At 45.8% G+C, this 14,350-nt stretch overlaps 1 protein-coding gene across 3 annotated transcripts in view; it reads right to left on the bottom strand.

Moving 5' to 3' along the window:
• FBXO15 (F-box protein 15) overlaps positions 1-14,138 on the bottom strand; it is a 93,840-nt gene extending 79,702 nt beyond the window's left edge. For 2 of the 3 annotated variants that reach the window (XM_081078968.1, XM_081078971.1), the window contains exon 1: positions 14,056-14,138. The gene's annotated coding sequence lies outside the window, so the exon portion shown is untranslated. The remainder of the gene's footprint in view (positions 1-14,055) is intronic. The other variant, XM_081078969.1, reaches the window with a different exon arrangement.
• Positions 14,139-14,350: the final 212 nt, after the last annotated feature.

The following is a 14,350-nucleotide window of genomic DNA, read 5'->3' as shown; positions in this document are numbered from 1 at the left end:
CCCTTGTCTTTTGGGTGATGGTCATTCTAACAGGTGTACGGTGGTATCTCGCTGTGGTTTTCATTTGCTTTTCCCTGAGGAGTAGTGACACTGAGCATCTTTTCATGCGCCGTGTTGGCGACCACATGGATGGACCTTGAGGGCATTACGCTCACTGAAACAAGTCGGACAGAGAGAGACAAAGACTGCATGGTATCCTTACATGTGGGTTCTTAAAAGAAAGTCAAACTCATAGAAACAGAAACTAGAAGTTGCCAGGGGTCAGGGTTGGGGAAAGTGGGGAGAGGTCGGTAAAAATGTATCAACTTTTAGCTATACGATGAATACGGTCTGAGGATCTCATGTAAAACATGGTCATTACAGGCGATAACACTGTACTGAATACTTGAAATTTGCTAAGAGAGTAGAACTTAAATGTTCTCACACATAAAAGAAGTTAAATATGTGAAATGATGGTTCATTAACTAGATGGGAGAATCCTTTCACAGTGTATACATATTTCAAATCACCGTGATGTACACTTCAACTATCTTATAATCTGATATGTCAAATAGACCTCAGTAAAGCTGAGATTTTTTTAAAAAAATGTTTTTAAAATATGTCTAAATGAAGAAGGATGCTGTTATACTAAGAAAGGTGCTTAGGAGGGTGGTGTGCTTCACAGATTCCAGAGGAAAAAAATGGGAAGGTGAGAATTTGCCAGCTTGTGTATTGTGGGCATCAGCAGCACAGTGATGAAAAGACATGTCCCAGGGACGAGCACAGCTGTACCCCTCCCATCAGGTCCCTTCTCACTGACATCTGCTCATCTTCTAATCATTAATTCAGTTTCTCGGGTCAAACATAGCAGATATACGTGTCTGTACGCGATTCGGGAATAAACTGACATTATGCGTCACAAATTAATCTTGTGTAAATCAGGCTTTGGTAGCCTCAAGTGTCAGAAACCAGCTCAAGCAAGTTTAGGCACAAGAGGAATTTAACAGCCCTTGGAGCCCCAAACAAGCTTGGACAGCCAAATGTTAGAAAAGTCACAGATGCAGCTGGGCCTCAAGGACATGTGAGGCCAGGCCTTGACACCAGCAGGAATCTCCCTGAACTTCGGCTCTGTTCGCTCCCATTGCAGCTGGCTTCCCTCATTTCCCAGACACAGCTGCACCGCTCTGGTCTTGGGACCCACAGCCCCAGTGGGACCCACAGCCTCCGTGCTCAGCGCCCAGCTCCTCCCCACTGTCCAGCAGAAGTCCCAGGAGACAACCCCACAGAATATCTGTGCTCTTAGTGGGGGCCTACCAATCCCACTAGAACCGTGTGCTTGGACGTGGGAGTGGCGGGTGGGGGGCCCAGAGGAAGGGGGCTGGTTCTCATCAGGCAACAGAAGTCCATCACACCCTCCAAAGTACAGGTGGCTGGCAGGAGTCACTGCCCAAGGCCCGGTCACCTCCCACGGAGTCGACTAGGGAGGTCACCCGTCTTGAGTACTAAGAATTCAGACCTTGGATAAGGATGAAATGAAGCCGTCAGGGACCCTTATCACAAAGTCTGTCTGAAACAGCTCTGGGTCTTGCCTGTCGAGTTGTGACGCAAATTGGATTGTGTTTTCCCAGTGTCATAGCAGCATCAGAATTGTGTGAAGCCTCACTTTTTTTATTTAGTATCTAAATGACGAGTAAGTAAGCACACTTGCGGTGTTTGTTTTTTTAAAGACAACTTCCTGGGGTCAGAACACACATAACTCTGTCTTCTATGCCTTTTTCATCAGGAGGCTCTACATTGAGACCAGCTATTCAGCAACATGATTCTCTCAACACCTAGCATCTTCCAGGTGTCATGACACATGCTGAGGGTCCGTGGTCAGAAAGATGGAGCCCTCCTTAGGGAGCCTTCGAACTTCATTGGCTAAGTTACTGGGGGGGCTGGCCTCTCAGGACCTCAGCTTCTTCACCAGAAGAGCTGAGGGAATTGACACCCACCGACCCCTTTGTAATAAGGTGATACACAGCCTTCTCCCCACGACTCTAAAACATCCAAGATGGGTTATGTTCTCTTAACTTTTTGATGTTAAGCATGCATTACTCTGATTTATTTTCATTTTGGAAATCCAGTTATGGCAAAAGTCATTTACCTTTGGTTTTCCACAATATTCAATTTATAATCATAATTGTTATAAATTCCAGTAACATTGGACATGTGACTGACTGGGACAGCTTCAGTTATCTCACTAAATGAGTTAATTAACCAACTATATCGTGCTTCAGCTATTCCGAACAGAGGCTTATAGTAATAATAGCAGGATGAGAACAATTAAGTCTTTGGAAATGAAGAAAGGAGCGTTTTAAAATAATTTTTAAATGTTTTCAACTTTTTTAATGTGAATAAGGTCACTCGAGTATAAGAAACTCCATATGAGGTACAATGGGGCAGACTTTGGCCTTGTTGATGTGTTATATTTTTTTTTAATCAAAACTTAAGAACAAGTAATCAGTAATGGTCTTCAGGTTTTAAGAGCACTTTTGAACATCATGGAAATTAAAAGCTGTCATACTTACGTGTTTTGGGAGTGAGCAACTCACTTTCTCTTAGAGCCAAGAGATTAGCGGGAATTTTGTCTTTCATGGGCTAAGACTGAGCACCCAGGAATTCCTTCTAGAAAATTCTACTGCATAAAGGCAGCAGTGATGGGGGATGGGAGTCGGAGGCACTGAATAGTAGGATTTCCTGCAGACATTTACACCAGGGTAATATTAGCAGGGGTCAAGTTTTTATTTTCCAAAGAGCAAATGTTTTACAATCTTGAATGTTGTCAACCAAAAATAAATCAGTATGGAAGAATGAGAAATGGCATTCTACCAGAAAACTCTACCAGAACAACTGTAATAATATGGGAATATTATTACTAAGCCTGTGACACATAATCAAAAGAGGGTACCATGTCATTCTAATAATAGAAATTAAAAGGCCTGGAAAAGACAAAGCCTGTTAGTGTTTGGTTCAGCGAACAGTGAAATTGCTCGGCTCAGCTCAATGCTAGAAGCAAAAGCAACTTAAAAAAAAAATGAATACCCACATTTGATAATAAATATGCTGAGTATTTAACAATAATTTTACCTAGTTCCTTGTAAGCATGCATCCGTAAGATGATATAGTAGTATTATGCTGCATGCACTCAGAATTAAGATCTTCATAGAAGAAACCTAAGCCCAAAATAACCGTATTACATATGTTTAGTGCCTGCTGTGTGTAACTCATATTACTTTTGAAAATGTGATTGTATATCAAAATAACCAGACATAGCTTTAACTGTGGGAATTGATGTTATTTTTAGATTTGCATGTCCAATAATGATTTTATTATTTCAATCCTGGCCAGTAATCCAGATTTAGAATATTTTCCACTCTCAGAATAGAGCATGTATTGGTATGTGAACTATATCTCAGTAAAGCTATTAGAAAACAAAATAGGGACTACAATCACAGAAAAAGCAGGTACACCTTCATGCACTATCCCCTAAGCTGTGGCTCATTATTTGGGTCTCCTCAGTCTAAGCATGTGAAAACTCCAGCACAGAATATGAACCTACAGAATCATCACCTTACTACCAAGACCCTAAGAATAGCTAACATTTATTAAACACTTACTAAACACCATGAAATGTTCCAAACCCTTTCCACAAACTCACTGAATTCTCACAATGACTTTAACACGTAAATGGAAGAGGAAACGAAGGCACAAAGAGTTTGTACAAATTGCCCAAGGTCACCCAGTGAGGGACAGAGCTAGCTAGCATCTGTGCTTAGGCAGTGTGGCGGCAGTGCAGATGCTTGGTGCCGGCCTAGGTTAGGACAGCCCGAGAACTGGACACCACATGGCCGAGCTTGCTCTGTCATCCAGTCCGAGCCCAGCTGGAGGCCTCTTGGTGGACCAGTGGTCACACCCCTACACCACTGGGCACCCTTTCAAAGCATCACATAAAGATACCACGGAAAGGCGCTGAACTGCAGTCAGAGTAACGGGCCCGGGAATAAGTCGCTGCAGGGTGGCCAGGACGCCTCCGAGAACTGCCATCACTAACATCTCACGGCCCTGCAGACGTCATGGACATCATTCTATCCATGGTTGATGCAGGTCAGGGTCCCCTCTAGGGCTGCATTTGGACCAGGGACTCTGGAGGGGGCACGTTGTGAGGCAGGACTGCCTGGCTGGCAAGTGAGCAGGTGCTACACGGCCCTGTCACTGGAGGGCTAAATTCAAGGGCCTCTAGAGGTAGTGGCCGTGACCTCTGTCCCCCAGGGCCACAAGCCTGGAATATGGAAGCAGTGCCTGCTCCCCCCCTTTCCTGGACCCCGGAGAGGGAGCTCAAGAAGTTGTCTATGCGTACTTCGCCTCGGGCAGTCCTCCCTCGAGTGGAGTGACTGGACTGACTCACATGGTGCTGTGATGGGTGAAAACTCTTTCTAGAGAAGTTACTTGGCTGGACCCCAAAAGATACACCAATGTTTAACAATAGGAGAGATCCCTAACTAGCCCTGAGTCCCCCTTAAAACCGTAATGTAAAACAGCCTAAACCAATAAAAGTGCTGCCTTCTTCTCCCTCTGCTCCAACCGCCTGCTGCTGCCCCTCACTGTTGCTTTCTCATTCACATTCAGATCTTTTTGTTAAGATTTATTGATATTTACCTAATTTCAATACCTTCCCCCAGGTGGTCAAAACATAGCATTACTCCTTCTTCAAAGCTTCTCCGTTGCCAGGAAGGTAGACACACTGTACCTGAAATACCGCTCTATAAAATAAAATATGGTAGATACACAGAATCTGAAATACTGCTCTATGAAATAAAAGGTACAGGAGAGCAATGAAGCGAACGTCCAAAGCCTGAGTTTCTGGAATATATAATGCTTCTGTCATCTTACCTCTGCTAACAGAAGCTATGTCATTGTCACTGCAGAAAGCTGCAAGTATTACAAGGACAGACAGCAGACGTGGATAAGAGGCACGTCTTTTTGCCACTTCTACAGACTGCATTTAAAATACACGTACACACACACACATACACACACATACACACATATACACATACACATACACACATACACACACACCACACACACCACACACACCACACACACACATACACATACACACACACAAAAAGAAAGCCCCCTCTTCTGGATTCACTCTGGATCTCTTGCTCTGAAACTTTAACTTAGTAAAGCTTTTTTCTCTTATATAAAGATTGATTATACCGTTGTAAATACTTAACTTACAAATACTTTTTGGCATTAAATTAGTCTGTAGTATCTTAACTAAATAGTGAACAAAACAAAATAAGAAACTTTAAAAGACGATCATGGTTCCCATTAGTGCTGTTGCTGCAAAACCTGTTCAGTGAAGAAACAATAATTTTTAAAAACATAAGTAACTTGGGGTGATTTTTTGGTTTGATTAAATTAGGAATAAAATATAGGATGCCCTGCTTAATTTGAACTTCAGATAGACAACAAATAATATTTCAGTAAAAGTATGTCCCAAATACGGTTACAAATGTTGTCTGAGACTTACTTATGCTAAAAAAAAAAAAAAAAAAGTTTCACTATCTACCTGCAGTTTCAATTTAACTGGGAGGGCTGTATTTTCATTTGCTAAATCTGGAAACCATAGGTTGTTCCTGTGTTTTGTCACAAAACATTCTTGACAGGTAGAAAATATTATTGAGAGCTTTGGAAATTAATACTCATATGTATAAGATGCAGAAAGCCCCCCAAAAAACTTGTTGTGAGCTCAAAATATATTTTTACAAGCCAATAAGCCTATACACGCAAGTTAGACTTGAGAGCTAACCCAGCAATTGTTTCCAAGGTCAATATGGAGATAAAAATGACCTAATTCAAACTGGGAAGAGTTTAATATAGTTACAGAATTAGTGAACAATAACATAGATTCCTTTTTTTAAAATCTTGAATGCTGGTTTGAAGAGCCAGCCTTGCCTGGTGCATGAGGAGTGCCACACACCTGAGAAGATGGAACGTAGGCCGTCATCAGGGCTTCTGGACTCACAGCTACACTGTTTCCTTTAGAGAGGGATAGCACCATGCTCACAATCAGAACAATGTTGACTCTCACAAGAAACAAGCAGTGAACGTTTAGGGCAAGACAAGGGTTTCCCTACCAGAACTGGGAGAGAGGAGGGATGGAAGGAGCTTTTGTATTCCAGCGGGGGGAAAGATGGTGTGCGGTGAAATTAACTGGGCTTCCAGAGGGAGGCAGCCGGGACAGACTGTTTCTCACACTGGCCACCAGATGGTGGGACAGCCCTGGACAAGTGGCTGCCAGGGCATGGGGGTGGGGGCAAGAATGGTCTTGCCCCAGAAATGGAGACTCTGATGAGACGAAATGTTAAAAAGCTAAATTTCCACATCAGGAAGTGATCACATCTCACACAGCCCACAGTCACTTTACTGTCCCTTTTGAGCCTTTCAGAAATGTGCATCAAAGTTGGCATTTACTGATAAGGAGGGGTGGGTTTTGAAAATCTATTAAAAAAAACAATTGGCTTCCTACATTTCTCTCAATTTGGTTATTTAAAATCATGCTCTGTGTCTAAACCAATACATTTGGAGTTCCAATATTATGGGACAAGTGAGCATCGAATGGCTCCTGTCCAGCTTTCAGTGGCGCTGGACTCCAGGTGATCTGGTCTGTGATGTCTCTGGCATTTGGTCTGAAGACCTGGCTTTGCCCTCCGGGCACCTTGAATTCGCGATGTGGTCTGCGCCTCCGTTTCCACAGCTGTAGAGTGAAGGTGCAATACCTACTGCATCAGTCAGGCTCAGAGCCACAGAGAGGGCATTCAATGCGACAGGCTTTGCCAAGCAGGTGGTGGACCTCAGAAGCCACTCCGCACTCAGGGAGGCACAAGCTGACAGAGGGAAGGACAGGGGCACAAGGGGGGAGTGGCGTTAAGGGCCTCACTGGGCTCACTGCCGGCCTCAGCGGCGAATTAGAGCCTCAGCGGCGAGTTAGAGCCTCAGCGATGCCACCTGAGTCTGAGTCAGGGCAATGTGCCCTGTTTGTCCCCTGCCGTCCTGCCCAGTGCTTCCCAATGACTGAGCTTGGCCAGAGCGGACCACCTGGGGACACCAGGAAGCACACCCTGTCTGGAGCCTGTAAGAGTCACTCTCAAGTGACACAGAGCCAGACAGGTGACAGGTGAGGAATAGATCCAATAGCAAAAAAATGCCAAGGACAGGACCTTGCGTGGCAGGCTGGGATGACCAGAATCCATAAAGGTAAAGCCAGCTGTGCTCAGAAAGCTGAGCTCTGGTGAGCATGGACGCTTAGGACCTGAAGCAGTGAAGGAACTTGCGAGACTTGTAAACAGAACTACTGAATGTGACTAAGTAAGAGGAATGAAAATACAGTGAAGGGACAATCGAACAAGCAAATACTATAATATTTACCTCATGTAAGGCATTCATCAGTCCAGATGGGCTGTTCTGAGCACAGCAGACACCCTGAATGTGTGTACAAAGGAGGTAAGCGTGGACTTGCTCTGGGGAGGGGCGTCACCCACGGCCCCTCACATGCATGCCCGGCCCTGAGACCCCTCTGAGTTCACAAACAGGTGACAAATACACAATGGTAAACAGGTCACAGACGTAGAGTTTGGACAATTAAGTTCGCGAACTTGTTGCAATGATGTTGATGTTGCTAACCTTTTTTGATATCAGAGGGATTATTAATTATGAATTTGTCCAACTGGACAGTAAACCAAGTTGACTATTTGGAAGTGCTGAAAAGGCTGCATGAAAAAGTTAGACAACTTGAACTTTTGGCCAACAATTCATGGCTCTTACATCACGACAATGCCCCAGCTCACACGGCACTGTCTGTGAGGGAATTTTTAGCCAGTAAACAAATCACTGTATTGGAACACCCTCCCTACTCACCTGATCTGGCCCCTATGACTTCTTTCTTTACTTGAAGATAAAGGAAATATTGAGAGGAAGACACTTTGATGACATTCAGGACATCAAGGGTAATACGACGACAGCTCTGATGGCCATTCCAGAAAAAAAGTTCCAAAATTGCTTTGAAGGGTGGACGAGGCACTGGCATCAGTGCATAGCTTCCCAAGGGGAGGACTTCAAAGGTGACTGTAGTGATATTCAGCAATGAGATACGTAGTACCTTTTCTAGGATGAGTTCAGGAACTTAATTGTCTGACCTCAAAAAACACCTCCTTTACAACATATCATTTTCAAAACAGATCCAATATTTTAAAAAATATCCTGTTAAACCTCAGCTACCACCTGAGGCTGGAATGGTAGCAGCCAAACTAATAAAGCTGCAAGAGGTTTTAAGGAAACCTCATCTAATGAGCCGCCTCCATGCAACACACTAATTTCAGGAGAATGAAATCACACATACTACATTCAAAGGCACGTACAGTATTGTAATTCCTGATTTTTTTTTTCTTCGTTTCTTCCGCCTACCTCCTGCCCCCCATGCCGGTCGCCGGTCACCAGTCAGCGGCTCATAGCAGCTCACCGCAGCTGGCCGCTCACGATGGCCACTGGCCACTCATGGCAGCACATGGTAGCCTGTGGCAGCACAAAGCACCCCATGGCAGCCCACGCCAACCTCCAGCTGCTCACAGCAGCCCAGCTCAACTCCAGGGAGAGCTGTTGTTCACAATCTTAGCTGCAGAGGGTGCAGCTCACTGGCCCATATGGGAATTGAACCGGCGACCTCGGCGTTAGGGACGGTGCTCACGCCACCAGGCCAGCCCCCAATTCCTGGTTTTAAAAGTACCATTTCTTTCCTTCTGTAAAGGAGACCTGTCAACCATGTTTTTCTTAAACTGGCTCTTGGGCAACAAAATGTCTCTTGTCCATTATTTCTGGATTGAAGAAATTTGGACCCAAAGAAGTTGTGTGACTTGTTGCCCAAGCCCACACGGCCAGTTAAAGGCAAAACACAAATTACAAACCCACTTCTCCTAGCTCCTAATCCAGTGCTCTTTCTGTTTCAGCCAGTGGTGGTGCCAAGGATGACAAATATGAGCTCACTGATGGCCCAGGAGGTCACGGTGAGGCAATAGCATGTCCCTTCCAAGTGTCCCTGGAGGGCAGTCAGTCCTGTTGGCCATGGCACCATTCCAGCCTGTGTCGCAAGATGGCTTGAAACACCAATTAAAATTGCAACATACTGGACTTTGAATGAAAACTTTGAGAGGTCAGACTTTGGACATCTCTAGTTCTCGTTTTGGAAAAAAAGCATGTGATGTTTCAGGTTCTACGTGTCAAGTGCATTTAGTTTGTCTTTCATCTGCCTTGTGCTCCCGGCCCTCCTAGACCATGTGGCACGCTTGTCCCAGCACATACCCCACTCCACCATCTTCTTTTGAGTACACCCTCCACCCCACCTGCACTGGCTATTTGCAGCGTTGTATCTCCTGTAACAAATGGTTCCAACACAGGAACACTGGATAAATATTTGCTCAATAAATGAGTAGAAGATCATGACCAATTATCCTATTTTCTAGAGCCTCACAGTTCCTATAGCTGTGCAGGTAATGTGTCACGTGATCTTTCTTGCTGACATTCCGTCAAACAGGCAGTACATGTGAATCGGAGAGAAATCAGATCCATAGTCTTTACTACAGAATTCTAATAAACTAAGAGCTGACAAGTCTAATTCCCACAATACCTGTTGGAACATGATTTAGAGGCTTGCTATTATCAGACAATAATATGAAGTATGTTACTATGCCCTTTCATGTCTTGTTTTGAATGTATTAAGATTTTCTTAAGAACGATTTATTTCAAATGTTGTTTCCAAATAGGAAAATGAAAAGATAAAACCTGTGAGCATTAGCACAAATACAGACTTCATGGGACCTGTCAGTGAAGTTGAGGTACCACCAGAGAAGTCTGTGTCTCAACCTAGGTGTTCCCTGCAAGCCGACCCTGGGACAAGCCTCGGAACGGTTGATGTGGGAGGTGACACAGAGAAGGCAGGAGAGGCAGTGAAGTTCGAGTTCATGAGGGACGTGGTCACAGCAGCGGGGGCCCAGTTAGGCGGGGGACTGCAGAGAGGGCGTAGAGCATGCCTCATCACCGTCCCCAGAGAGGGAGGAAGCCAAGCAATTTGCCCACCGACTCCTGCGCTCTTGATGGAGTGGCTCCAAGGACCCTACCCCCCTGTCCACTAGTGAGCCAACCATGGTCCCAGGCAGAGCCAGATAATCCCTCAGGCAGAGACGCAGGAAGCCAAGCGCTCCAACCAGAACTGAGCCAAAGTGGCTTCCTGGGTAGGCTTGGAGGACACAGGTGGGACACTAAGTACCCGCTCTGCCCCGGCTAGGGTTGGGAACCCGGAGCGTCTACACAAACCTAGGTGTCATGGAGACCTCCTGACAGGCAAGTATCAGCTGCAGAAAGCTCTAGCCAATAGTTAGCCAAGCCACAAAGGCTAGCTCCTGCCAGCATCTGCACAAGAGAATGCAAAGCATGCTGGCCCACCAGAAGTAAAGAGAAGAGGGGGAAAGGCAAACTCACTGGGGAAGTGATGCTCCAAGAAAAACATGGGGAGACACTTGTCCTGCCAGTCTCCGGGGCCAGCTCCACCCTGAACCACCACACACTCTCCTTCCTTTTCTTTACAATGTCCTGACTCGACTTCTATGCCTGAAAATCAACATGGTCAAAATTTTGCAGTGACAGGAAGCGTTGATGAGATTTTTAAAGAGCTACCAGAAAGCCTCCTCCATCACTGGCTTGAGAGGTGGTGTTAACAAGAAGGTGAGCATTAGATGTGAAGACCTGTCGTTTTTAATCATCGGTCACAAACTCAGAACAGAGCTTTAGACAAAAACATCTAACATTACATCCATTGCGAATGTCCTTCTCCCCATTAGAGACTGAGAATCTGAAGTCAGTTGGCCATGGTCTAGGAGGGCCTGGAGCACAAGGGGAGGAGCTGTTTGACAGCCACCTACATAGGCACCTGCCGTGGAGAAGGTGCCCCAGGGAGGACTGGCTTGATGGCAACTTTAGGCTGTGCTCCCACCTTGGTGCTGAGTCATCTGCATGGGGACTGCCAAACACGTGGGGCGTTTTCAACTTGGCATGGTCGCAGAGCCTGATGCAGCTACCGGTGGCCCAAATCGACCACATGGAGGAGATTTAACAAAGTAGAGGGCGGATTGGGGTTACTCTGGGTTCCATCTGCTCTCGCCTTGTAGCTGAGTTCTGTCATAGCTGACGTGTGTTTCACTTGCTCCACCTTGCTCCTACCTGCCCTGCTCTCACCTCACCTGGTTTTTCTAGGGATACCTGCAGCATCCCTAGATGCAGCATCCCTAGGTGCCCATTCTGTGTATTCTGAACAGAAGTGATGAAGAGATGGCCCATTAGCTGTTCTCCTCTAGGAAATAACCCTCACCGACTCTGACCCAGGGTCACCAGTGGAATGGAGTAATTGCCAGCTCACTACTTGGTGTTCAAATAAGCATGACGTCAGACGCTTCCCTCTCGCTTGTCCTCTGTTCTTGGACTTCTCCAGGAAAGGTGACCGTGACACAGGCGGCCTCGCATCCACCCCCCAAATAGCTAATGCTGACCTCTTCTGGTCTGTGTCACAGGTTTCATACCTATTAGTCATTTTGTTATCATGTGTCTTCTGATGCTGGAGATTCATGGTCGTTAAAAAAATTAGGTCCCAGGTTGCCATTCTAGCTTGCATGATTTTGGAGGTTTTCCCAAAGGGCTTTCTAGCATATTTTCTCAAAAGACATCTCAGACCATTATTTCTTGATAGCTACAGGTAAGGAGTTCATGTCCTAGGAAATTATAATATTTTGATGGCATCCTACGCAAAATCATAATGTAAACCTTGTGATTATGTAATGGTTTGGCTAGCCGTAAGACCAGCCCTTAAAAGCAGGCACCCTTAGTATTCAGTATGCCGTCCTTCTTGTCTCCTGCCCACACAAGAATCACAGGCAGCTTGAGCAGAGCTGAGCGAGGCTAAGTGCTGCTTCATTCAGCCTTTCCGCTCCAAGGGGAAGTGATTACGAGAACGTGGGTCTCATCTCAATATTGAGTGCTACCACCATCCGGAGCCATCTCATGCACACATGAGAAAGGCAAGTGCCAACAGACGCTCGAAAGCTGACTCTCACTATTAAACCCTTCTGCAGTTCTTCCCTGTCCGCCGCTTACACAGAAGGTGCATGGATTTGAACCGCTGCTTGAACCCCAGGCCTGGTGAGGACAGCCATTACCTATCTGGCATGTACCAACAGTTGAGCTGTCCTGGGAAGGTTTTGGCTCAGGAAGGAGCATGTGAGCTCATTGCTAGGGACAGACTTTAAAAACCAACAAACAGGTCGGGGGAGTGACAGACAGGTGACCATGTTTTGCTAATAAACAGAGTTAAGTAAATCTCCCGAGAGGCGCTTTACTTTGAAAGGTTTGGACTCTGAAAGTGTGTCAGCAATGTGTTTCACCACATTGTTGTGTTCAAGGTATTATTTGATGATTGGGAAAGCAAGAAGTGCTAGGGACCCCCCCTAACCTTTGTGGGACTGAGAAAAGCCCAAATTGTGTCTTCTTCGGTTTAGGAAACAATTGCTCCTGCTGGGGACCAGCTCCCATCTCAGCAAGACCCAGGTGGCAGTGAGGGGAACAGGCATGTGTCCCTTCCCCATGGACACTCGTCCCCTCCCCCCTCCGCCTATGAACTCCTGCCTGCCGCCTACTCTGCCAGGAAAGGAGCAACAGTCAGGATAGATGAGGAAACAGACATATTTTGCATAGGAATTGCATATATGCCAACTCTTCCCCTAAATAAGCATATGCCTAAGACCTGATGAAACAGGACGGGTTAATACTAACCAGCTATGAGTTCAAGGTTACCTTACAGTTTATTGAGCGGCGTGAGCAGAAAAAACCAAGCTCTAAACTGTGTGTTTTAACTTAGGAAAGGTTCCTTTAGCCCGCAGAACTGGCATTGGTCCAATTTAAGTCACCCAAGTCCCTTCTGGCTACTCCCAAATATTCACTCAAGTTAAAAAAAAAAGCCAACCTCTGTCTAGACCTTGCAGTCCCCCGACCCAGCCTCACCACACTCGTTTCCGGCCACGCTGAGGCTTAGGCTGAGGGACCATCTGCCTCAGAGACAGCCGACCTTCCCCGAAGGCAGGTTTCCGTCCTCCGACCCCCTGAGCCTGCTGACATGCCCCATGAAGGGGGGGCTCCCAGAGTTAGCTCACGCCCACTTACTTCCCTGGCTCCACTCCAGCAGGGCCAGAAGTTACTAGGAAGATGGTTCCGTTGGGTTTCTCCTGCGGGAAGGCAGACTACTGCCCTCCTAGAATGGCACTTGTTTGTGAGGCAGGCGTGTGATACCAACACAAACTGTAAATGGAAAATGTATAACTTGAGCTCGAGATGGGTGAGAGCAAGTCAATAGTCTAGATTCAGCAGTATAAATGATACTGGTGGGCTGTCAATCCATCTCTACTTAAACCAGTCGACAGGTGAACCTTCTCCCTCTCCTCTGAAATACACAAAAACCGACGCCCACAACACTTAAGTGTCCGCCTCCCAGCATGCACCGACCCCAACAGGTGAGTGTATGCTTATCACTCATATTTGTTCCCAGTCTGCTTATTTCACCTATACCTGTAATTGCATTTACACTGCTTCATTGACCATTACCTAAGTTAACAAAAAAATGGTGCAAAGGGACAGATATTCCAATAAAGACGGCAAAGGCTGTTGAAAGCTGTGATAAAGGGGTTGTTAAAAGGACTGCTTACGTGTGGACACAACCACTATAAGAGACCAGGTGGAAAATTCTAAAACTCTAGGAATGCTGGAAGCTTCTCTAGGTTCGACTCCACCTTGAAGTAGGAGAGAGAAATTTTAAATGATGCCTTACTGATGCAGTCAGTGGGCCCACACCCAAAGAAAAGCTCTCGACAGATGAAAGGACATTGAATGAACTTAAAAGTAGGTTAAAATAAGATGACGATTTCTCCACTTTACCTGACTTTGAGTAATCACCATCCAACCGTACCATGAAGGGGGCTTCTACTACATTCTAGAAACAGGGAGATGGGACAGCCAACCTGAAATCAGAAAGGAAAGGGAAATCCTGTCAGCATTAGGGACTGATTGTCATAAAGACGTAAGGCATCAGACCCAGTTTATTTTCCTCCTGTGTGACTCAGCACAGTGACAAGAATGGTGTATCTGGGACGGGAAGGAGAGAGCTTTAAACTGAGGGGAGTGCAGGTGAAGACAACATGTGAGAAGAGCTTCATGAGAAGAGAAATGAAAG

This window comes from Rhinolophus hipposideros (assembly GCF_964194185.1).
Source record: "Rhinolophus hipposideros genome assembly, chromosome: 17".
NCBI lineage: Eukaryota > Metazoa > Chordata > Mammalia > Chiroptera > Rhinolophidae > Rhinolophus > Rhinolophus hipposideros.
The sequence above is the reverse complement of the archived record's forward strand: the minus strand, read 5'-3'. Positions and strand labels throughout refer to the sequence as shown.